We start from the raw sequence: 26,102 nt of genomic DNA on the forward strand, positions 1-26,102 counted from the left end.
TGCCTGTGAAACCCTCATTATTCCTCTTCTTTTCTCCAACTGGCCCCCAAGTCCTGGCTGATTCTACTTGAACACCCATCTCTCGAATCTGCCCCTTCTCACCGGCCCTGCACCAGTGCGCTGGGTCCTGTCTCATGTGCTCTCCAGGGAGCTATTTCTCCAGTCCCTGCCCTGGGCTTCCTGTCTCCAGGTTTGTCCTCTGCACAGTAGAGCTTCCTAAGGTGCCAATTGGATGGGGCCATGTCCTTGCTTAAGAGCTTCCAATGGCTGCCTGTCATCCCCAGGACAAACCCAAGTTCCGTATCCTAATATGCAAAGGCACTTCCTCCTTTCTGCCCCACGGGTCCTGAGCTCCAGCCACACACCCCTCTCCTTTTGTTGAATCTTTGGGTGCACCTCATGCCACAAGACTTTTGTGCATGCTGTTCTCCCTGCTGGAAATGCCATTCCTTTTGGCATCTGAGAAAAGCTTTCCTCCTCCATAAACCCAGTTCAGAAGTCATTTCTTCTGTAACATCTTTTCTTATCTTCTCAGACATAATTACTCTGTCCTCCTGTATATAATAATGTACAATAATATGTAATAATTCAATAGTATGTAATAATCATAATAGTAAGAAGTGCTAACTGTGGCCCCAGCACCATGCTAAGCATTTGATATGGGTGATCTACCTCATCAGATACTCCCAATATCCCTTCAAAGTAGATATCATAATAATTATTACCCTCTTCTGCCATTTTATAGACAAGGAAATCATCACTTGGTGAGATAAAGTTGTTTGCCCATGGTTCCACAGCTAGAAGGAAGCAGAGCCCTTGCTCTAACCCGTTACATCATTCCACCTGTAGGTTATATTTTTAAGATGATTTACAGTTTATTCAGCACTTTTACATGTATTAAGTTATTTGAGCTTCATGATGACCCAGAGAGGTATATGTTAGTCTCCTTCACTTAACCATGAGCTTTATGAGGACCATGTCAGTTTCTTAGTCATTTGTAACCTTAACATTCATCTTGAAGGTGTTGGATGGATGGATGGATGGATGGATGGATGGATGGATGGATGGGTGGATGGGTGGATAGGTGAATGGGTAATGCATGGGTGGGTAGATGGGTAGATGGGTAGACGGATGGATGGAGGGATGCACAGAGGATGGATGAATGCATGAAGGGGCAATGAATGGATTGGTAGGTGGATGGGTGGATAGGTAGATGATAAGGTGGATGGATGGATGGCTGGATGGATGAATGAAGGGATGGATTGGGGGTGGGAGTTATGGAAGAGTGGATGTGAGAATGGTTAGAAGGATGAAGGGTTAGCTGGCTGGCTGGCTGGCTGGCTGGCTGGATGGATGGATGGAAGAATGAATCAGTGGACGAATGGTCAGACAGATGAAGCAGTAAACTCCAGTAAACTCCCCACTGTCCATTCCAATACTTCTGTGAATCTGGGTACCACATTTGCCATTAGAGCTCTGTGAATGAGCCTAGGGATGCAAGCCCGCTATATTCCAGCCATCTTCTCCCCTTCTTCCATCCAGCTCCCTGCTCACTGCAGAGGAGGTAATGTATTCTTTTGGAAAGGCTGTCTTTCAGCATCTCATCTCCATGCAGTGGCTGGGCCTAGCACCCTGTGTATTTGCGCTGGCTGGGGCATTGAATTCTCTGAAGACGGAACGAAAACAAGAGACTCAGGACTGGCATCTCCAACTCCCCGAGGGGGAAGGAGACAGCCCATGCCACACAGAGCTCCACATCCTCCCCCTACCACCGTCGTCTGCTTTCTAAATAAACCCTGAGACGGAGCTGTATGGGGTTATAAATCAGCTGGAAATCCAATGCTAACATGTAAATAAATTGCAAATCAGCTGAGAAATTGGTTTCATTTTGAGACGATAAAGCACATTTCTCCCGTGCTGATTTTGTAAGGCGCCCCTTAAGAACTGTAATATTTCTGTGTGGTAATGATAAACATTAGCAAGTTGCTTTAGAAATGAAAAAATAGACAGCCTCTGGGGATTTGAAAAACATATGCACTTCAAATTTGAAAATCCAATTTAACTGTCCATTATAGGGAGAATAAAAAGGTAAGGATAGGATAATTTTGTAGTTACACAGCATTTGACTAAATCTGATTCCACGATGACAGGCACACTTTAAAAGCTACAAGTCTGAATGCGAGGAGACAGCAAATCATTTATTTATGACTGTAATCTAGCTCCTGTCTCGCAAGTTAGCGACTGAGCCGCTTGCTCCCTGGCTACGGACGGCATGTGTACACTTGTCCGTGAGCACTCTTGAAAACACTTCCCATGGAATTTCTGGGTTCGGGAGGAAAAAAAGATCATAAACAAGAGAGCAGACAAAAGAGATCGTCCTTGTCAAATTTACCCAAACAGGCAGATGTTGAAATTGCGAAAGTTTAGAAAGAAACAAATCTTTTTTGCTCCTTAACTTCTGCTAAAGCAACTATGAAAAATGTGTATGTGTGTGTGTGTGTGTGTGTGTGTGTGTGTGTGTGCAAGCGTGTATACATGCTCGCATGCGCATGTACTTTAATGCAATGCTGAACACACCCAGGGCGGAGACTTTGCAGTTGGAAAGTTCACCTTGCAAAACTTCAACTCAGTCGATTTTCCCACGGAATGTTGTCTTCAGTCCTATTGTCAGCATCTCTCTGGTGACGTCCCTCTGCCCTTACTGCCTACACCTATGGGGGCCCCGCTCCTGCAGTTAAGGTGCAAGCTTGTTTTCTCAAAATAGGACAGGGTTTCCCCAGAAACACACTTGGAAGGTGCTGGAAGTCTGACATGGAAGGACAGGTCAGAGGGGCTAAAAGAAATGCAGTCTTTAAGTCCCCACACTTCTCCAAACCCTGGACTCCATCAAGTACATAGTTTTCATTTTAACCAAGAGTCAGCCATACATGACTTCCCCATGGGAAGAGCTCGACCCTTTATGTATCTGGGATCTCGAAATCCCACCATGCTGTGAAAGATGGCAAGTTACTATACCCATTTTACAGATGAAGAGACTGAGGCTCATCCAGGTTTAAGTTGCCCAAGATCACAAAACTACCATGTGGTTAAGCCTAGAGCTCACCTGCCATCTGTTTTCATCTTGCGCCTGTCCTATCTGTAACTACATTCATTTACTTGTTCAGCCAAACAAATATTTATTGAATGTTTAATATATGCCAGATGCTGCTCTAGGTCGTAGGTATACAGCTATGGGTAACAGACAAGCTTCTGCCTGGGTGGACCTCCTAGTGTGTGGAAGGCTCTGGAAATGAAGAAAAAAGAAAAGGTATTAGATAGCTTCCATTAATAAGTGCTATGAAGAAAAGCAGATGCGGGTAATAAAAAGAGGGTGATTTGATGAAGAGTGATGACTCTAGGTAAGGGGTCAGGAAGGGCTCTCTGAGAAGGTGGCAGAGGAGGAAACCTAGGTGACAAGAAGGGGGCAGCTCCCTGAAGATTCCGGGGGGTGGGTGGAGGGCATTCAGGCAGAGGGAATGGGAAGTGCAAAAGCCCTGGGGTGGGCACGAGCTTGGGTTTGTTCAACGAATAGAAGGCATCCAGGGCAGCTGGAGGGCACTGTGGGGGGCAGGGCTTGGTGGGGTGCTGTGGGAAGCTGACAGGGAGTCTTAAGCCAGGGAATATAGCATTTAGCCTGTGTAGCTGCCCCTGCAGGAACCCTGTACCCGGCACTGAGTCAGTGAAACCCGTAATCACTGTTAATAGACTGGCCTGTGTAAGATGAAGCAGAAGGCAGGCCCAGCTCCCGTCATCAAAATCGGCTTTTCTTGTCCATACAGGGCTCGAAGCACCCTGACTCAGACTCACGGAATGATGGTGGGGATTTATTCCCACTCATCTGGAGGTAATCTCATTTTTACCAGGGTGCCATTCAATCAGCAAATCAGAGAGAGAGGGAGGAAAAAAACAAGTTATTTCTCGTTCATGCAGAAGGGGGATGGATGGAAGAAAAACTCCAATGGGTAAGTGGATTCTTAGGGTGACCTGCAGTCTGGGTGTGGCAGGCACATGATTTCTTTTTTGGGGGGGGACTCAAAAATTAAAACCACACATGGAAATGTCCCTGTCAAGTGTGTTTAGGTAACAACAGAGGAAAAGGATTTGGGAGCAGGACCGCTTCTGTGTTCAGAAGTCACTGAAAATGTGGTCATGCCAGAAGCTGTGATTATTCAAACGACTATTTGCAATAGTAATAATAAAACCAGGATTTATTGAATCCCCTGCTCTGTGGCAGACCCTGGACCTGGGGTTTCACCAGCAGCACCTACAGTTATGACAACAACCCTGTTGTGTTGCTGCTTTTATTATCCCAAATTCGAAGCTAAGAAATTGAGTTCAGCAAGGACTGCAAACTCGTTAAAGATCACACAGATCCCAACAGCCGGCTCTGGATTCAAACCCAGCCTGTCCAGCTCCCAAGCTGGCCTCTTTCCACTCTTGTATCCCTACCGACAAGGTCCCATTTTTTGACACCTTTGAAGACGCATTGCTATAAATATATGTACAGTTGTTGAGAACATCTGGCGGCCCATCAGACAACAAGATCTTTCTCGTCCAGGTGGTGGTGGTGATTGTTGTAAATATCAGCTACTGACCCACTGGAATCTGTAGGATCTGGTTGTGATTTTCCCTGTGCTTGGTCTTTGCTTGTCACCCGCAAAGTTTACGCGAGATTTGTTCAGAATTTCACGAAACCAGGCAGAGCCTGTGTGGAGCTGTCAGATGAAATAATTTGTCAGTGATGATTGTGTGAATTCGTAAATATTTATGAATTCACAAGTTATAAATGTGCAGCTTTCGGGAGGGTGGAATTTGATGCTCACCAAGTCACAGATTACAATGAATATTTACAGAAACCCCAATCTAATATTAGTTCTTTGTGCTTACGAAAAAGCTCTTCTTCAGATTGTAACCCTTTCGGGATCAAGTGACTGAAGGAAAAGAAGGATAGCGCAAGGAATCATTCCCCCCGTAGAAATAAAATAAAACCATGATACATTCCATTTGTGTCACGTTTAGGATTCTCACCGGATTCGCACATCTTTATGGCTCTTGCTCGCTGCTCTCAAGCTGTTTGTCAAATCGTTGTTGAACTGAATTGGATTGAAAAAGCTCAAGATGGCAGGGGGTCAAAAGACCAATTTTTTTAGTTCTTGCGGAGTGACCTGCCTTTTCTGAGGTCTGGAGCAAGTCTCTGAATCCCTCGGAATCCGTTTCTACAAAGGGTAGCATTTTGCAAATTTCATCCCAGACGTAACCACCTTAATAACGCTTCCTTTTAAACACGGTTGTCGGGAAGGCACTGAGCCCGAGGCTCACTCTCTCTTTGTTAAAAAATATTAGTAAGCATTGGAGAGGTGTTAAAGACAGAGTGACATCAAGATGAAGCTTTCTCCTTGATGAAGTCAGAAGAAAATGAATGAGAAGTCAAAATGGAATGAGTTTCTTTCTGTTCATGAGAAGCCACACAGAATAGCACATGGTAGTTGGGATGGAGACCTGGGGGCCCAGCTGCTTGTGGCTCACTAGCCATGTATGACCTTGGCCAAGGACTTAACTCTCTAGGCCGCGGTTAACACATCTGTGAAATGGGGATGATAATAGTACCTACTTTTAAGGATTGATCTGACTGGGATAAAGTGAACTAATATCTGGAAAGCACCAGAACTAGCAAAAGATAAATGTTCTATCTGTGTTTATTGAATAAATACATGAATAGGGCCTAAATCCACCCCCTGTATTGTGTCATCATGAGGATATAAGAAGAGGCAGCGAGGTGGGAGCCCTGGGTGTCTGATCTCATTGAATGGATGGCCCTAGCCAGTCTCTTCCATCATCTGTAAAATGGATGAGAAGGAGGGTTTCAGAGGGGAGAGCTGGACTAAATGACCTCTATCTTACAGGGTCCATGAGCAGCCCAGGACCTGGACAGGCTATGTTCGCCCATGTATAGTGCCCAGCAGGACCTTTTGGGAAGCAGCCTGCAGCCCACTTCTGGCTTCCTCAAACCCCGTCCCATCTGCCAACCCCAGTCCAATGCTCTGCTCCCGGGAGGGCAGAGCTTGGAAAGACTTCATCGTGGCCCTAATGAAACTTTTCTCAAAGGCAGCCGTGGTTTTGAAAAGAAAGACAGTCACCGTCAAAGCTGTTTTCCAAACGGGAGTTTTCCTACATCGCAGGTCAATATGGCTTTGCATCTTTTGAACAGCTATAAGACCTCAAGCCTCAGTCTCCCTATCTGCAAAATGGGGGCAAGAAATTATTATCTATAATAATTAATACCTATAATAATAGATAGCCCTACAAGGACTCGTGCCAGTGAGCCGCCACCTTCTTGTGTGGGTCCAGTCTGTGCACACAGGAGGCACAGGTACCCATGGAGCTCGGTCGCAGAGCTGAACACATCTGGAGAAGCTCTGCCCAAAGGCACCCCTGGGGGAGGAGAGGACCATCACCTTCCTAAGCTAGAATCCTCTTGGTGAGCAGGGAGTAGGGGGTTGAGGGGCAGATGGGAACAGGCAGAAATTAATCATCTTCTGTCTTCCTAAAACCTGAAGGAAGATAGTTAAATTATCTCTGAAACACTTAACGTGCCGTGTTTTTTTTTGTTTGTTTGTTTGTTTTACAATCCAACTATCTTCCTTTCATAGATATTATTGCTCTCATTCTGCAGATGGAGAAACCAAGGCACAAGTTTTTGAGGCATAACTAGCTGTTGCGAAAAAGCAAAGCCACACAGATCTGGGAGACTCTAACAGCCCAGATTTCTCATGATGTGCATCCCACGTGGATGTTTTTCCACCTTGTCTTCTAATGATAGTGGTGAATATGTGTCCTGCCAGGCAATTTTCCAAGCACTTTATATGTACTGTCTCATTTTATCTTCATGACTGCTGGGAAGTGGGTACTTTTATTACCTTCAGCTTACATCCATGGCAGCTGAGGTTCAGAGAGGTTAAGTAAGTAGCCGAGGGACACACAGCTGGAATGTGAGGAAGGCAGTATTCAACTCAGGGTCCCTGGGACCCTGAGACAACATTAACAATGAGTGTAGCCAGGGCTGTAAGTCTTCAAGGGTTGGGACCGCTCTGCCTTCATGCCCACATCCAACACAGAGCCTGGCACAGAACATGCACTTTGCAAATATTTGTCAAATGAATTTTTTAAAAATGCACTAGTCTCCTGATCCTTAAAAACCTCAACTTATAAACAGATATGTCAGGGAGCAATTATTCACATTACTCAAGATGTCTTCATTTTATAAAAAGGATTTACATCAGAGATCCTTTAAATAGCAAGTCCTCCAGTGAATTTAAAAATATGTTTCAATTTATAGCTCAGGATTACACACATACTTTCAGAAGCTCTCACTTGAGTAATGGAATCTGGCATGAACGTCATTCATTCATCTAGCTTTTCAGCAAGCAACTATTGAGCACCTACTATGTACCAGTTCTCTTTAATGAGCCTGGGATCCAGCAGTAAACATCATGGCCCCAGCCCTCAAGGGGCACCAAGTCTGGTGGGAAAGGTGGAGAAATAAACAGATGAGTGTTCCAATTGAGGAATGGATTGATGTTTTGGGAAAACAAAGGAGCCTTCTCTCCAGGCATGCTGGGTAAAGAGACTTCTCTGAAGAAGGGCAACGTGAGCTGGGCCTTGTGAGATGAATAGGAGTTCACCACTTAGAAATACCCCCTGTTTTGAACAATTTTCTCAATCTTGAGAAAATTGTTTTTATATATATTCAAGTCCATAAGCAATATTGTTTCCAGGCAAGTGTGGTTGTGTCTCATCCTCATGTCAATATTTTCATACAATTTATTTCGGTTGATTCTCAAAATCAAAACAATATGGTGAGATGAGAATGGCATAGAACTTTCCTTTTGTGTTATTTTATTAAAAAAGTAAAGCACACACACTATAAAAAATACAAGCAAGTGAGACCCCAATATGATCTCTAATTCCCACCCCCAGCATATCCAAAGTTAATAGTTCTATGTATATCTTTCGAGGTCTCTCTTTTGGTGAATGTGTAGTTTGTTTGAAAAAAGAAAAAGTTTCCACGTCTTGCAACCAGCTCTTTCAAAAATTATGATATAACACAGGGAGAATATCTATCTATCAGTATGTCATTCAACATTTTTCTACAGCCAGTCTTTAAATGGCTTTGGGCTTTGCCATTCATGTATATATTTTCTGACTAATCCCCTAGTGTTGGATAACTAGGTTGTGTCCAGTTGCTTTCTCCTAATGTAAGTAATGCTGTGTGGAACATCCTTGTAGCCACATCTATGTCGTCATATTCATGTTCATTTTCTTTACCACCACATCCCTGCCAAGTAACATCAAAGAATAGGCAAAGGGTAAGGCTTTGAGGGCAGGAGGCATGATCCCCATTTTACAAGAGAAAATATGGCTAGTCCAGGTTTCCGGAACCAGAGTGAGGTCTCCTGCCTTGTCAGACCCAAACCTTCCCCTCCCACAGGTCCATCTGGGTCTTCTACCATCAGAGGAAAACCAACTGCACATCCTCCAGAATCCTATGAGTGGGAGAGGGATTGGGCAGAGAGAGAAGGAGATATGAATTAATGCGGCATGGTTTGTTTTTGTGTTTTTTTTTTCTGTTCTGATCCTGCTTTGGGGCCTGGAGATGCAAACAGAGAAAGCTTGTCCAAACAGAGGCAAGCCCATGCAGTGTCTCACCCTCCATCCCAGCCTGGAGGTCACCTGGCGATTAGAGGGGTGTCGCCTGAGCATCCCTTGTCAGACGCACAGGCTGGTCTGTTCAGGCAATCAGACAAGCAGTGCTTACTGGGCTTCTGCTGATGGTGGTGCTGGGAGGAGGGGCAGCAGACGGGCAGAAGGCTCTGTCCCAAACGGCACCTGAGACCTTGCAGGGGGCTGGAGGTGTGCTTCTGCCCTAGACTTCAGTTTTCCTGAATATAGACAGGGTGTGGCGTGTGGGGACTGGCAAGGCTGGGGGTGCAGCTTTCCCAACATGAGCCCCAAGTCCCAGCTGGGACATCTTAGGAAAGTAGCTTAACTTCTCTGAACTTTCTTTAGGTCAACAGAGACTTAAGGGTGCCCCGCTGTGTGTAGATGGGCACTGTTTCCGGGGCTGGGGATGCAGAAGTGAACCAGCAGCCACAGCTCCCTGGGAGCTCCCGTCCCGGTTGGGAGACTCAGACAGTGAACAGACGGCTGCTTAGCAAATGACCAGGCAAGGAAGCTGCCAACGGTGATAAGTGCTCGGAAGAACAGAAACCCAGCAAGGTGATGGGGAATGGCTGTGGGTGGGGGCACAGCTTTAGATGTGGGTCTCTGTGAGGCCGTCACATCTGAGATGAAACCATGATAAATGGCAGGGCACCGGAAGGGGCTGGGGAGCTGGCGTTCTCCATCCTGGAGACACACGGGTATCAACCAGGGAGCATAGAAATGCTCGAGCACAGGCCCCACCCCAGGGAGTCTGATGTAATCCCTCTGGGGCGGGGCCTGGGCATCAGCATTTTTTAAAGCGCTACAGAAGGTTCTAATGTGCACCCAGGCATAAGAAGTAGCGATTTCAATTTCCGGGACTTTTCAAGCAGGGGGAGCGACAGAGGCAAAAGGCTCGGAGGTGAGAATGGGTTTGTCCTGTTTCTGGAAAGGGAAGGAGAAGGGCAGCGTGGAGCACACGGAGCGGGGCGGGGTGGGGCGTGGGGGGACGGGGTGCGGCCAGGTGAACGCGTAGCTGGAGGAGAGAGACGGGACTCGTTCTCAGGCGGTCCGCAAATCCAGAGCACCTCAGCTGTCTTATTAGTAAACTGGGCTCATGAGGGTTCCAACCTCAGTGCATTGTGAGAATTGAGACACCTGAGACCCAGATAGTCAGCACCGACCATGAGAACGGCCCCGGGGGAAGCAAACGGAGGGGGTGGCTGGCGCTGGGCTGTAGGTGTGAGTTTGGGGTGGTGTGAGGGTCAGGCCATTGAAGAGGAACAGCCACAGTCTGGTATGTCCCCACGTGTATCCCACAGAAGACATGCCCGTCCAGATACTCCTTAGCACAGGGCTTCCAAAGACACCATGGCTTTCCTGTTTTTCAAAACACAAGGCATGCCTGTGCACTGAAGGCTCTGACAAGTCCTGCAGTCAAGAACTTTACTGAATCTGTTCCAACTTACAAAAGCAAGGCTGTTTCCACCTCCTCGTGCAGGAGGTAATGGAAATGTCATCACCGCTCGAGGGGGCCTTACCAGACCTTCCCTAAAGTGGTCCTCCCCTCCTCTACCCATCACACCCTGTTCCGTCACCCTGGGTTTTTTCCTTCATAGCATTGGTCACTAGGTGAATTTAGCTTGCCTGTTCATTTTTTTTACTGGTTTCATGCTTTCTCTTTCAGAAGGTAAGCATCATACGGGCAGGGACATGATCTGTCTTAACAACTGCATGATTCCTGGGTGTTTAAAAGTTGTTCGTTGAATGCAGAAGTGGAAGGGTGGGAGGAAGAAAGAAGGGAGGAAGAAGAAAGTGGGAAAGGGAAAACAGGATGGAAAGATGGGAGAGAGGGAGGGGGGAGGGGTGAGGGAGGGAGGGGGGAAGGAGGAGGAGGGAGAGGGGAAGGAGGGAGATCAGAACTGGTGTTTCACAAACACAGTTGGTTCCAGAATTATTATTATTATTTTTTTTGCCACATACCTGTTTATTGCACAGGAATGCCACTTGAGACAGAAAACAAAACCCACTGGCAGTGGTAGGCTGACCTTGTTACAGAGGGAAGGGACCAGCAGCAGTCACAGCCCCAGACCCCTTTAGCACTAGTCCATATACATACACCATCTGATTGATTTACTTTTTAAAAATTTTCCAGCTTCTTACCTTCTCCCAGACAGCGGCAACCTGATGGCACACACGCGCCGGGCACCACATGGCGCCGTGTCACCGCTTTGCTGCCACAGCCCAGCCCGGAGTCTGCTGTTGGCAGCTCGCACCCACCCGGGTGGGTGCTCAGCCCGTCTGCCTCCTGCTCCGAGAGCCGTGGGTCCTCGGAGCATCAGCAGAACAGCCGGGAGAGGCTGCAAAGCCCGCGGTAGCGCCCTAGATCTGCATGGAAACATATGGATCTGAGAGGTGTGGGAGTCTGTCTTTTTTAAATTGCATCAAACCCTTCCCTTGCCTTGAGAGCGCTACATTTTTCAAAGCCACCCAACCCGGTGCCAGCCGGCAGTTTGCCTTTCCTGTTCACCTGCCTTCAGAGCACCGAAAAATAATGAACCTCCCCCACCTCCCCTCCAGCCTGCAAAAGGCAGAAGGAAAACAAGCAGCCGCCTTCTTCCTAACCATTTAACATGTCTTGACGCCTTCTCTTCCCCCAAAGAAGGAACTGGCATTTTTTTTTATTCCTCTTTTTGCAAGAGATGTTAGCAGCATGCAGATCAAACCCTTTTATTCCCAGTTTCTTGTAAACGCCTGTGTTCTGGAACTTCAGAATGCCACACAGGGAAGGCAAGGCTGGGTCCTATGGAAAACAAGACAAGGCACTGACTTGCAGATGGCGGGGTTTCCACCCATCCATCCATCCATCCATTCATCCATCCATTCATTCATTCATTCATTGAGTTCCTACTCTGTGCCTGGCACTGTGCCCTGGGCACCAGGAACACAGACGCAAGTTGCAATGAAGCCGGCTTCAAGGAGACCACACTTCAACTTGCAGATGTGAACCCTGCATTATGTTTAGCAGGAAAGCTAGTTGGAACTCTCAATTAGCAAAGGCTAGCCCAAAGAACAGTTTCAATGCCTGTAGGGAAAAATTGGAGAGGGAAGTGGGGGTGGGGAGCAAGGAGCCAGAAGCACCAGGCACGTTTGATTCAGGCTTCACCCTGTAACTGGCAGGTAGGCACGAATATTCCCATTTTACAGCTCTTGCTGATGGGAAAACTGAGGCCTGGAGAGACGAAGAGGCAGGACCAAGCTCCAACAGCAGGAAGGTGGGCATGGGTCCCCTGTGGGTGAGTAAATGGCCAGGACCACAATGATTATACTAAGCTCACAGCAGGGTGGGCGGGGGCATGAAGAGGGTCCCCAGCTTCATCTCATTTTACTCATATGGACTATAATCATACAGTCCCCCAAGGAGGACGGAGTAGGTTTTCTCATTGTCCCTGTTTTGCAAATGAGGCCATCTAGGCTCAGAGAGGCTGTCGGTTTACTTAAGGTCACACAGCAGTAAGAAAACCTACTCCTGGATTGGTTTCAATGTTCCCTCCAACTCATCTCTCTCTCTCTCTCTCTCTCACACACACACACACACACACACACACACACACTCAGCTCAGCTTCATTCCACCCACACCAGCCTGAGGACAATTTGAGCCCTGAGTGTGGCTTTTCCCGACAAAGCCAGCACTCAGTTATTGGGAAGTGCCTCCCCCAGCCATTTCTGGATCCATTTGAGAAAAACAAATAAAGCTGGAGCCCGACTCTCCGGTGATGAGATGACAGCGTCGGATGGAGAAGGAGGTCAGATGGCTTTGCAATGCCACTGGTGAGAACACACAGCCTTCCCTGTGGCTAATGGGGTTCAGGTAACACCCCGCTGGAGCCTGGGAGAAGTGCTCGGAACTGAATCTGCATAAGAAAGAAGCTTTCCCCACTCTTTCCCGTCCATTTGCCCCCATTCCTTTTTTGTTATTGCAGCAGTGCCTCTCAGATGGTTCAGATGAGATGAAGGTGACGGGGATAGAGGGAGGGATGCATATTTTAGAGTCAAGTGGGGCCAGAAAAAAACAGCTTTCAAGAAAGGTGGGCTCTGTGTTAGGTCAGGTCAGCAAAGGGCTTTGCCTGTGTAAGTCTCTATCGAAAAACCGAGATAATTCATCTAGGCTGGGGCTGTCCCCAGCTGTCATGTCCCTTCCCCGACTCCTCCTTTACCTGAGGAGATGTTATTTTTGTTTTAAATGGAGATTATGATCCTTCAAACAGAAATATTGCCTCCAAATTTGGAGTAAGCGGATAATGAGGCCACTCTGGAAATTTCACACTGATGACAAGAGAAACATCTACATGACTGACTGACAGTTGCCATAAGGAAACAGAAACCTCAGGAATCGCTCTGGGCTGGCTGGGGAGGGGTGGGGGGCATGGGACTGAGGCTGGGAGCTCTTTGAAGGCTGGGGCGGGGCGGGGGGAGGACCGGTGGCCCTGTCACCCCTGCCCGCAATCTGTGGGGTCTTCACCACCTCGTCAGACATTCAAGCTGACAACTGTGCGAAATTGAAATTGTGGAGTTGATTAAATGATGTATTTAAGGCTTCATAAAAGGAGGCGGTGGGGTTGGGGCTGGGGGAGGGGGGAGTTGGAGAGATGAAGAGAGAGAGGGAGAACGATGAGGAGGGGGGAGGAGAGAGAGGGACGAAGAGAGGGAAGGAGAAGGAGAGACGGGGAGAGAGATGGGGAGAGAGGCAAGCAGGAAGCAGAGGGCGGAGGAGCCCGAGCTGGGGGGGCCGGGATGTGCTCCCTGCGTGCCCTGCCTCTCTCCCCTGTAATGTGGGGAGGGTTTATCTCACCCGCAGCAGCAGCCTCAGTCACTGATCTAATCAAATTATTCAGCATTAAAAAACTGCCAAGACATTCCAGTACTTTAGCTTCCAGAGCCCCAGCTGGGATCAAATGCTAATCAACATCGCCGCGATATTTATTCCCACTGTCAGGCTGCTGCGTGTTTGTTTTCCGAGGGCTGCATACTAAAGCAGAGGAGCGAGATGGATGGGCCAGTGGCGAGGGGAGGAGGAGCCGGGCTGGTCAGGAGGAGGTCGGCAGGGCGGGGAGTTGGGGGGTTGGGCAGGAGAGAGAGGAACCCACAAGAAGCACCCACAGAGGGGGGGAAAGTAGCCTCTAAACAGCTCCTCCTGGACACCAGCTAACAAGTCCTAAGAATCCTTTTCTGAGCAGCCTGTACCCACCCATCTCCACTCTCAGGGGGCAGGTGGCTTACCCTCTCTGAACTTCCATTCCCGCCTCTGTTACGTGGGGCCCTGAAGCCCACCCCACTGGCATGCTGTGGATTCAATGAGAGCGGGAGGTGATAAAAACGAGCAGGACCTGAGCATACCAGGTGGTTGCAGAGCTAAGCCTTGGCTGTGTGACTTTGTCCAAGTTACTTAACCTCTCTGTGCCTTGGTTTCTTCCTTTATAAAGTGGGGATGATAAGAACAGTACCAATCCCGTGGGGTTATCTACTGTGACATTTAAGGGAGTTATTACACGGAAAGCGTACAGGGAGCCTTCAATGGATGTTAAGAATAATTATTAGCTCTTAAGATTATTGCAAGGGTCAGACGAAATAATGCATGGGGAATTTAGCAGGGGAAGTGGAATAGAGGAGATCTGATGATGAAGGTGATGATGGCGATCAGGATGAAAGGATAAATGTGTCTAACACTGTCACTCTTTAAAGGATGCTGAGCCCTTACCTTCCTCCAGCATCCCTCCCTGGATCCCCATCAGCAGGGCCTCCAGCCCAGGCAGAGAGGGACAGACTTCCCAGGATGCTCCAAGGCCTCTGGATTCCTTCTCTGCAGGGGCAGCAGAAGCCAAGCGGAGAGGACAAGCCCAGATTCACCCCTCTCCTGGGATCCCGCCCAGCCCTTGCCCACTCCCTGAAGGTCACAGTGCTGGGGGTGAGGGTGGAGGGGTGGGGGAAGACTAATTAATTTCCTTTGTTTTTCAGAGTTTCATTTTTAAATTACAGCCTTCCCTCCTCTCTAATAAATACTCAACAATTAAAGCTTTTTTTCCCAAAGTGTGATTTCAACATTTCAATGTCCCTCCCCTCCTGTCACCTTCACTGCCATAAACAGATTCGTAAAAACTGCTTTTGACGCCCCAGCTGCCATTAGCCACTTAAAATCCTGTAATTATCATCCTATCATGGGCCTGTTAATGAGCAGTAAAAATAAGGCCATTGAATATGGTAATTTATTCGTAAATTAGCCTAATGAGAATAGGTTTCAGACACTGTTTACTTGCGGGCTGCCTACTCCTGGCCGAGGCAGCGGTCACGGGAGTGATGTGCCTGGCAGGACAGCCTGGCGTGGGCAGCGAGCCCACTGGTGGCCATGCCCGCCCCCCCCCCCCCCATGGCTCTGCACCCAGGTCCTTGATTCCCATTCCCTCTATCAAGGCAGTGCCTGGCTCCTGTGGGCCATGGGACAGCGACAGCCCTGCCTGCCCCTCACCGGGCTCCAGATGGTAAGACTTGGCCTTTGCATGAACACCAGGGCCTGTGGTCAGTGCTGACTGCTGCTGGGAAACACTTAGAAGCTGGGGGACCTTGGGCACATCACTGTGTAGCCCTCGGTTTTCTCATCTGTAAAATCGGATTATTGTGTCAACTAATGGAGCTATTTTAAAGATCAACTGAGGTATGTATAAGTGCTTACAGCAGTGCCTGGCATATGGTAGGGGCTTTATACATATGATTATGGTCATTAGAATTGTTAGGGCTTTAGCAAATAAAATCCGGAACTGACTGACTTGCCCTTAGAATGGATCCCTACCGTAGTTGGTTGAATCCCAACAAAAGCCGTGCCCACCTGGAACCACAGAACGTGACCTTATTCAAAACTAGGGTAATAATAAAGACGAGGTCATACTAGAGTAGAGGGAACTCTAAATCCTTGACTGGTGCCCATAGTGGAAGGGGAGAAGACTCACAAAGCACAGAGAAGACCATGCACAGCAGAGGCCGGAGAGATGCGGCCACAAGCCAAGGAGTGCCTGGGGCCACCAGAAGCTGGAAGAGACAGGAAGGCTCCTCCACTAGAGAAGGGATGGGAGTCAATGACGAGGCCAAGATTCTGGCCTGAACACCTGGGAGGATGGAGGTACCATTTTCTGAGATTTGGCTTTGGCTGAAATGTGGGCCGAGCAAGAACCTGGGGTCAGAGCCACATTATAAGCCCAGACTCTAACCTTCAGTCCAGCTCCCTGAGGGCAGGAACTCTGTCCACTCAGCTCAGCATAGCATATTTTGTGCGTAATTAATATTTATTGAGCAAATACCCAAACTTGGAGAGTTGTTGGGTCTTCCTCTCAACGGCGATGGGAAGTTTAACTTGGAGGGAGGGCAGCCTGAGCAAATTAATGCAGCGAAAGGGTTAGATGGGAATGTGCATGGAAGCAAAGCGATGACCTAGGAGGCAGTTTCATTCATTGCCCAGAAGGAATAAATAAAAGGCTGGAAGAATCAAGGGATCCCAAGTACAGCTATTCGGGTTGCTGACTGCGTGAGGGTCTTGCAGAGCCACAGACCCTGGGGCAGGGCTAGGTCCACTTGAAGAAGGTGTTTCCCCCCGCTCAGGTTCAGATTCCCATGCATCCCTTGCTGTCCAGGGCAGGTGCCAGGTGCGTGCAAACTCATCTTCTCAAGGACACCTTGCCACAGCCCTGACCCTCTCATTTTCATGAGAGAGGAAAATGGGGCTCAGAGAGGCCCAGTGACTAATGTGAGGTCACACAGCCCGGAGGGGGCAGAGCCGTGGCTCAGACTGGAGTCCCTCACCTTGTCGAGGGATTTCCCTCTGAGGGGGGCCGTCAGTCAGGAATAACCGCCCATTCAAACACCACCACTGGCAGCGCATCCTAGAGAAATCTGTCCCCTTCAGCTGTGCAAGGAGAGTGGGGCCCCACTTTGGTTTTTATTTTCTCCTTGGGGTGCATGTTTTAGCTCAGGCTCTGCTCACACCTCAGCTCAGAAAAGGTCCCCGTGAGGATGGAGCGCGAGCGGCCGGAACCCAGATGAGATCTCTTCTCAAAACCGGAGGAGACGTGTGGCTTTGCCTTCCAAATCTATAAGCTTAAACTCCCATATATGCAGGTCCTTGTAAAAGTTGGGACCCTTGGGCAACATTTTTAAAAAATCACACAGCCTCTGCCCAAGGCAGCCCCACAATGCCCCTTTGTGGCCCCGTCGCCTTGACTTCTGCTGGGGACCTGAGCCATTTTTCTTGCATCCCCTGACAGAGGCTGCGAGTTTTCAGGGGCTCTGCTGATGAGGTTTCCAACCGACTTTTGACCAAACGGATTTCCAACTGCATTTGAAAAGGAAAATATCTTTCCAATGTACCAAATAATGAAAAATGACTGGGCGAGTTTATAACTGTTGATTTAGCCACCAGGATCCCCCCCCACCAGCCCTGGTTCTCGGGAGGTTTTCATTGAGCATTAATTCACTCTCTTTCTCGGTGCGCAAAGAAATAGGCCCTTCCGAATCCATTCCGCAGCGCATTAGCTTCCAGGCCTGTTGGAAATGGTCTAGCATCTGCTCTTAATAGACATCGCAGCGAACGGGGCGGGCGAGAGCTGGAACGGGGACCCACAGCGTCAAGCAACAAACATCAGATCTCAGGCAAGCAGCATCCTGAGAAGCCGTTGCCTAGAACAACCACAGGACATAAGCAGGGGGTTTGGATTTTGCGGGGGGCCAGTGGGACACAGAAGTGGAGGCCCCCCTGGGTGAGCTAAGCCACACGTGAGCCCTTCAACCTACCCATGAAGGCACAAAGAAAGGTTTTCCTATCGTGCCACACCTTCAAAGCACGCAGAGAGCTTTTAAAAATCAAGGTGCCTGATGCTCAATGATGCCCAGCCACACCCCTGATCAATTACATCAGAATCTCCGGGAAAGGATCCCGGGAATCAGAGTTTTGTTTTGTGTTTAATTCCTGCAGGTGGTTCCATTGTGTCACCAAGGTTGAGAACCAGTGAGCCAGGCTGCTGGACCAGTGGTTCTGAGTGAGTCCCCGGACCAGAAGCTTCAGCATCACCTGGGACCTTGTCAGAAATTCAAATTCCCGGGTGCCCCCCGCAAGACCTGCCTTAGGTGTGACCCGACCTTATCACACACTTCTGGTGTGGGCCCAGCAATCTGTTGCTCTCCAGGAGATTCCCATGTTTGTACAAGTTTGGGAGCCACTGAGCTGGCCCTTGTCAAGGTAGGGAACATATATTCATTCTCTCGGCCATTCACTCACTCACTCATTCTGCCAATTACTCATGTATTCAGCATGCAGTGTCCCTCCTAGGAGCCTAGCACTGTGCCAGGTAATGGGCATCCAGTGATAAGTCAGATGTGGATTTTGCACTCAAGGAGCTTGCAGTCTCCATATGGAATTTCCCAGATAACAAAGGCAAAGGTGAAGGTTATCAAAGTTAGGAAAGGGTTTGACCTGAGCCTTCCAAGAACAGCCTCAGTTTCTCTCTCTTCTCTGCCTACGTGCATCGAGTTTGAGCAGCTAGCATCACTGCCAAGAAATTCACGTGTGCGTTCTCTTACTGACCCAACATTCATTCCATAAACACTTCCTTAAGCATCTGCAGGGTACCATACTCCATGCTAGAGGCTAGAGATTCAGAGAAGCCCAAGTCTCCCAAATTATAAACTGCAGAAGGGGGGAGGGCCCAGAGCAGACCATTCTTGTTGGAAGCTCCCTTAGTGAGAAACAGCAGTATGGTTCTTCCCAACCTGGCCAGACCCAGGGGCCAGTCAGTTTCCTTCCTCACTCAGAGAGGCAGAAAAATGCATGAGTCAAGACTATGGATTCTGTCCCGAGCAGCCTGGGTTTGCATCTGGCTTTTAGACCTACTAGCTTGTTGGCCTTGAGCAAGTTGCCCTATTTCTGCACACCTCAGTTTCTTGATCTGTCAAATGGGGATAAAAATGATATCTGCCTCGTTGGGTTGTTATAAGAATTAAATGAGAATCAGCAAAGTGCTTAGAACAATGTCTGGCACACAAGTACTGTTAAGTCTTTGTTAGCTAAATCACAAACATTACTTTTGAAAAAGTTGCTCAAAAATAAAATCCATTTTAAAACCAGATTGCTTTCCTTGTTCCATGATGGCCATAGGGAATTCATTTTATAAAGGGAATAACTTGGGTAGCCGTGTGTTGAATTTGCAAAAAGTGAAGTAGGCATGCTGTCGGCTTCTGACAGTGGCAGGAAGGGAACTTTGCTGGGAGGTGTGGCAGGATTGTTGTGAAATACCCGTCTCTGAAGGATCTGGAAGTCCCTTAACTCCCTTATTTTGCCTCCATTCCAGTCCATCTTTTTTCCTCCTTTGCCCCCAAAGTTCTTGCAACACTGGGAGATGAGAAGGTGTTTTAACTGAGAGCTAGTAAGGGACAGCATGTCCTGCTTTCTTAACATCTCAGGATGGAAAATATTAAGAACTTGTGTGAATCCACAAGCCATGCCTGCTTTGAAAAATGTCTTCCCTGTACATTTCTCTCCACTTCCTGTACCTTTCCCTCTACTTCCTGTTTCACAGGAAGTGTTGAAACAAGAAGCGGTCACCTCCCATCTTTTGGGCATCTTCGCCAAGGTGCTGTAATCATAAACACTCCCTCAGCAGAGTCCTGGGCAAGGGCTACCCATCAATGCCTCACACCCAGTGACCCAGGACGACCTGTGAGCATCACGGCCCAACAGATGATCTCAAACTTTTCACAATTATTACAGGTGTCAACAGATGGAAATCATGCCAGAAGCTGTGCTGAGATTCTGCCATCAAGATCCAAAAAGGAGCATTCTGCTTCCCGGCACTTCTTGCCAAGGATGATCTCAGATTCATCTGTTCCCTTTCACAGTGAGCAAAGGCCTTGGTTTTAATAAGGGTGTGGCTCCCCTTCTCCTGTTCCTGAAATTGGGCTGGGTGGGGACGCTGATGGCCAGAACTGGGGCGAATCCAGGGAAAAGTGTCATCATGTTGGCAGCTGGAAATGTCTGCTACCTACAAGGGTTTTGGCATCTCTCCTTGTGGTTCTGCTCTCACACAATTAGCTCTCTCCTGAGGGCCTCCGCCTGCCCCCATCTCCACGGACCCATTTATTTTTTTAACGTTGAACATTTATTCTGGGAATGCAGAGTTGGATGAGACACAACCCTGTCTCGTGGAACTCACAGCTGGAACACAGAATGGGGGCAAGTGAACAAATAAACAGGCAGTTAAACATGGTGGGAGGAAGCATGACCCTGGAGGCAGGGGTGCATAAAAGCATGGGAAGAGGCATTAACACAGACTGGAGAATTAGGGAAGGTTCTGTGAGCGCAGGGATCCAGTGTAGCATCTCTATCAGAACTTGCCTGCATCCCTCAGACCTTATTGATTCATTGTGCCCAGCTGCTGCAGGTATCTTTGAGCCTGAGGGATTGTTCTAGAGATCCACAAGGTAGGCGACAAGTGCCAGGGAATTCACCAACCCCAACACAGAGCCACCCTCACTCTTGGGAGATGGTGTATTAATACCCCAGCGCCCTCACTCCTTGAGTGGAATGATGCAGAAGCTTGTGTTTTATGGTGTTTGCTAGAATTTCTCTGCGGGATCCAGCTCCAGTCACCCTCTGTGAAAACTGGCTTTATAACATACCCTTTATTACCTGCCTCACTTTCCCACTCCCCTATGTGAACATCCTGGGATCCCTTCCCCAAAATACTACCTGGTGTTGAATCCTTCAAGTTGGCTTCTGGGGAAGATTCAGACTAAGTTTGCAGGGAGGAGAGAGATGTGGTCAGGTTTGGGTTTCTGAGCAGGGCTGTCCTTTTGATCCGTGTAGTTGGGAGGAGTCTCAGGGTTGGACTTTCGTGTCTCAGAGTGGACAGGTGACACAAGATAGCAAGTTACGATCTGCCCGGACACTAGGATGAAGCTCAACCTTCCAGACCCGGAAATGCTAAGAATGTTCCCCTCTGTATCCCAGAGAGCATTCTTCTCCTCCCTTGAGCCTCATAATCCCCATGAGGCAATTTTTTTTGCAGATGGAAACCCTGAGGTCTGGGGCTGGGGGACATGTGACTTGCCCACGGTCACTCTGCTGTCACCGGGTAGAGACAGGATTGAGGCCGGGAAGACCCAGCTCCCAGGCGGCTGGACGGGCATATTTTGAGGAGGAAACTGAGACGCAGAGAGGGGAGTGATCTACTCAAGGAGACTTCTGGACCCAAGACTACTCAGAACCTGGTGGGCCCTGAGCACCTGCTCTGTCATGTGCATGCCAAGGGTTGACTGCGGACATCCCTGTCTGCTCTGTTCTCCAAAATGATCAACAGAGTCCCTCCAGTGTCCTTTACATGGCCAGGTCCCTAGTGTGTCTCATGATTTCAAAGGAAAACTAACCATTACTAGAGAGGAAGAAAGAAGGGGAGGAAAAAGGAGGAGGAGAAGTAGGGAAAGAGGGAAGGAAACAAGTCTCCGAAGCGTCGTGTGCCAGGGAGGTGAATTAGGATGTGAACAAGCTGTCTTCTGTCCCCGGTTCCAACCCCTGAGAGCTTTGCATCTGGCAACAGGTTCCTAGAAGTCTCAGTGCCTCGGATTTCTTATTCACCCAGTGGGAGTCTGCTTAATCCGTTCTTGAACAACCATAGCAGCAACGTGGATGACGACAGCACTTCTGTAGGGCTTGCTCCGTGCCTGGCCCTGTTCTAAGTACTCTGTGATCTTGGCTCACTGGAGGCCCAGGATGACCCTAGGAGGGAACACTACCCTAACCCTAACCCTGTCTCCTTTTACAGATGGGAAAACTGAGTCACGAGCGTGCCCAAGTCACTTTTGCAGGGCCACAGAGCTAGGGGGTGGCAGCCCTGGAATGTGAGCACAGGGTTGGGGTTTGCGGCCAGCAGGCCACACCACCTCTGTCCTCCCACCAGGCAGCAGGCTGATGGGGCCACTGGCAGCTGGATGGGAGGACACTTGCATGAGAGCCTGGCACGGCGCTGAGCACACAGTAGGTGCTCAGGACACACTCCTTGCCTGGCCTGCTCGCTTCAGGCCCTAAGAGCCAGGCTTCTGAATCCAGAGCTCCCTCCCCTCAGCCAGGGCATCTCTTAATTTAATCACAGCCTTGCCCTGTCCCTATTAGGGTGACCAGTCCCAACAGGAGTTCTGGGCCTGCACCTTGGCCAACCAGTGGGCACCCAGCACCCCATCATCATTCCGCTGCCTTCCAGCAGAAATTATAACCACTTTGAGTCAACCCCAGCCTCCACGCCAAAGGAAAGCGATTGAGGTCAGGAGAGGCAGACAGCCTACCCATCACGGCCGCTGCGGCCATTCCTCACGCGGTGACATGCAATCTCCTGCCGAGGGTCACCTCTGGAGAAGCGATTCCTCCAAGCTCAGAACAAGTGCCAAATTGCAGCTTTGCCGAATAATCACGTGGAACACATTGAACATAGCGGCCTCCGTGATAAATCGTTAACCAAAGCAGCCCCTTCCTCCAGTATAACCAGGAACGCAGTTACTGTAAATACATTAACTTATTCGTGCTGCAGCGCATGGCCCGGGAGCCGGCTCCGCGGGCAGCAAAGAGCAAATCCCAGCCAGCCTGGGAGGGAGCAGCGCGTGGCAGGAATTTGTCAGCCAGGGAAAGGAAGAGGTAAGCAAAGGCGCCCAGGACAGAAGAACCCACTGCTGGTGGTTCTCCCCGAGGCTGCATCCCGGGGACATGTGGCTAGAAGAGGACTGGGCGATCTGCATCGTGCTGTCACGCTGCGCCCCACGGAATCTGTGAATTAAGACTGGATCCAAGAAAGAAGCGTCCGTGTGTCTTCCTGCTCGCAAGAAAATCAGTGGTGTGGCAACTCCAAACTCTACTGGTTGAGTGTGTTTGGGGAGTGGGGGAGGAGAGGAGAGAGAGAAAAGGGAGAAAAACAGAGGGACGGGGGAGGGAAGAGTGACGGTGAGAGGCAGAAATATGAATGAGAAACAGGCCAAAAAATGGAGAAGGTGATTTGAAGACGGAAAGAAGGGGGAGAAAAAAAGAATGATACAGAAAGAAAACAGGCTGAAGGAGACAGAAGGAGAGGAGGACAGAGGGACAGTGCGGGGAGAGAAAGAGAGGAGGAGAGGGCAACAGTCTGCCTCTGGAAGGCTGGGTTTTGTTTCCACCGAGAAGAGAAATCGTTCTTTGTTATCAGAAGCCTTTGAGTGACACCAGCAGACCCCCGGACCCCCTCTCCAACACACCAGCACCAAGACTAGTGCGAGCACACACACACACGCACACGCACACACACTGACACACGGCCCACAGTCAGTCCCCTCCCCCCACCCCCAGCGCTGAACACAATTCAGTCCCAGAACAGAAAGAGCAGTGAGTGGCCCTCGCCGAAGGAAACAGGCCCAAACCAGACTGCGGATGGGTGTGGGGGAGGGGAGGGCGGAGAAGGCAGCCCAGGTCAGGGGCCCAGAGAGGACGGAGACGCAATTGGAAGGAAAAAGAACCTGGAGCCCCGCGGCAGGGCTGTGGCCCTCCCCGCCGCCCCAGGCCTGCCTCTTCTTCATCTGAGCACCAGGGTCCGATCTTAATGGACCATGGCCCCCTGCTACCTAGAGAGACTGCAGGACACCAGCTTCAAGAGGGGAGACACCCGTGCAAGGAGCGGCCAGTTCTGGACCAGACGCGGAGCTGCACGCTCCCAGTGCCTCCCTTCTGAAGTGGGTGGGCAGCTTCCGGCCGACCTTTTGCCTCTTTCCCTCTCGCCGCTCCTGCCACCTCCCAATAATTTGCCAGAATTAACAGATTTATGGCAGCGCGCTGGTTTGGATCAACTTTTCATATGCACTTTGCGAGAGAAAAACAGTTTCCTCTTCCCCGACTTTCTGTTTGCCCATTAATACACTCCATATTTGCTGGTGCTTAATGACTGTTCATAGAGAATGTTGTTGTTGTGATTAAGGGTGCCAGGGTTCTCGCAAGTACAAACACACCAAAACCATAAAAAGGGCAATTAATTCTTTAAAAAAATGCAGGAGAGTGGGAGACAATGGATGCTCTGTTTACAGAAAAGCAAGGCCGAAGACAGATGTGTGTCAGAGGTGCGCTTACAGGGCAGTGATGTCTCCTGTAAACCACTGGGAAGATGTTGCCCAGCAGATTCTTGGTCATCGAAAGGCTGTGTGTCAACCACTTACGATAAGGCCGATCCTGGGCTGGTCACTGGAGGAAGCCATAGAGTGTGGGTGAGGTGGATATTCTAGCCGGGATGGAAATTCCGTCTCTGGATAAGGCACCTACTGCCCCTGAACCTTGGTTTACTCATCTGCAAAATGGGAGGCTGAACCCCCAGAATGGCTATGATCTTTCAAGAGGAAAATGTCTATCAAGGGCTTAGTTGGGTGATTGGCATATAGGCGTATGAGAATGACCTGGTTCCTCATTCACTCATGTGTTTATGGACCGCCTTCCTGGGTCAGGTTGTGGGCTGGGTTCTGAGGGTATGGTGGTGAGAAGGATGTACCAGTCCCTGCTTGTGTCGAGCTGATGATCTAAGACTGGGAGTCAGAAACTCTAAGCCTATAAAACTGTGATGTGTCCTATAGTGACAGATGCTTGCAGAAAAGTACAACAAAGTAAGAGAATAAAAATGTCCTGGTGGGCTATGTCAGACAACGGACGGTGGCGGGGACCGAAGTCGGGGAGGGACAGGCAGGGGACTTGAGCAGAGACTGAGCAGGATGAAGGGTGAATTTTGTTTCTCAATCCCTTTCATCTTTCCTAAAAACACGTGTAACAAGCCCTTGAAGGACCAGGGAGAGATGGCCACGCATGAGCAACTGGGACATATTTCGGGAGTCGTGAAAAAAAAGGTCAGGACACACTCAGTGAATGTTTCCTGCCTCCTGGCACTTAGAGTTGTGGGGGGCTGGGGTTCAGGCCATAAACTAACCCAGACACTGTGATGATTTCATCACAAACTCTGGCAGGTGCCACAAGGAAGAAGCAGTGAGCTCCGGGACCTGCAACAGGGGCCTGACCAGAAGTGACAATGGAGGTGAACTTGGAAAGATGAGTAGGCGGTAGGGAGGTGATGGGAGGGTGAGAGAGGGAAGAGCGTCCCTGACGGAAAGAACAGCATGTGCGTGGGCCAGGCCAGTGGGAGAACAAAACACACAGGCTCTGTTGTCAGACAGACCCAGGTTCAAGTCCCTGCCCCACCACCTCCCAGCTGTGTGACCTTGGGCAGGTAACTTAGGGTCTCTGGGCTTCAAGGTTCTCACCTGTAAAGTGGCCTCACTGAGGCTCCACTGGGCTGTCCTGAGGACCTGAGTAAGGGAAGCGTTTAGCAGAGTGAAGTCCTAAACCAAGGCTGGTTTCTTGCAGAATTAACAGATCAGGGGATGGGATGGCCTCCAGGCAGTGGTCAGGACACTGGCATCCAGCTCCTGTGCTGTCACCTTGCCTCCATAAATGAGGGATTCCAGTCCCTATTTTAGGAAAGTAACATTCAATCCACAGAATAGATATTGATCGAGTGTCTCCCAGGTGCCCATCAATGGACTTAGGAGCTAAGGTGACCTGGTCCCAGTTTTGGTCAGGGTCAGTGTGAGTGACTTATGTCAATCCAGTAACGACAGAAACAAATTCCAGATCATCCTCCAGAGGCCCCTTCACTCGGCCAGTTGTGGATTCCCAGCAGCCAAGACTCAGCCAGTGCAGTCGGATCAGGGTCAGCGTCACTTCCGCCTCCTTGGGAGGGGTCCTTGGCTGGCTTCCCTGGCAGCTCGGATCCGCTCTGCCCACCCCACCCCCACCCCTGGTCACCGGCTGTGCCCTTGGTCTGCATCTGCGGTGCCATCTCCTTCTGACTCCAGGGTCATCCTATGGTCCTTTCGTCTCTCTGCCTGGACTCCCTCCTGATCGTCAGCCTCGCTCGCCCAGCTGCCCGCTTCTCACCTCCACTCTGACATTTAAATGACACCCAAGCTTAACACGATCAAAGCCGACTCTGATCCCCACCTGATCCCCCAACCTTTTCCTCCACACAATGTCCTCATTTCAGCGAAGGCCGGTGCCAGCCTTCTTCTGTCCCCGTTTCGGGCAAAAACCTTGGCCTCGTCCTGGACGCCTCTCTTTTGCTCACACTACACACTCAGCTAAGGCTCTTGGTTCCAACTTCATAATTCTTCCAGAGTCCAAACACATCTCAGCACCATCACAGCCACTACCCAAGCCCGGGCCACCGTCGCCTCTTGACAGGGTTATTGCAGAAGCCTCCAAATAACTTCCTGTTTTCTG

The 26,102-nt window shown here is 49.5% G+C and overlaps 1 long non-coding RNA gene across 1 annotated transcript in view; it reads left to right on the forward strand.

The window, feature by feature from the left end:
- The first annotated feature begins 10,655 nt into the window (after positions 1 to 10,655).
- The window catches only part of LOC309639326, a 17,243-nt gene continuing 1,796 nt past the window's right edge, over positions 10,656 to 26,102 (forward strand). The window contains exons 1-4 of the long non-coding RNA XR_014251596.1: positions 10,656 to 17,434; positions 17,757 to 19,674; positions 20,643 to 24,858; positions 25,455 to 26,102. The exon at positions 25,455 to 26,102 is cut by the window's right edge and continues 1,796 nt beyond it. This is a non-coding gene — a long non-coding RNA (uncharacterized lncRNA). The remainder of the gene's footprint in view (positions 17,435 to 17,756; positions 19,675 to 20,642; positions 24,859 to 25,454) is intronic.

The sequence above is a fragment of the Balaenoptera physalus genome (assembly GCF_965194825.1).
Source record: "Balaenoptera physalus genome assembly, chromosome: 12".
Lineage (NCBI taxonomy): Eukaryota > Metazoa > Chordata > Mammalia > Artiodactyla > Balaenopteridae > Balaenoptera > Balaenoptera physalus.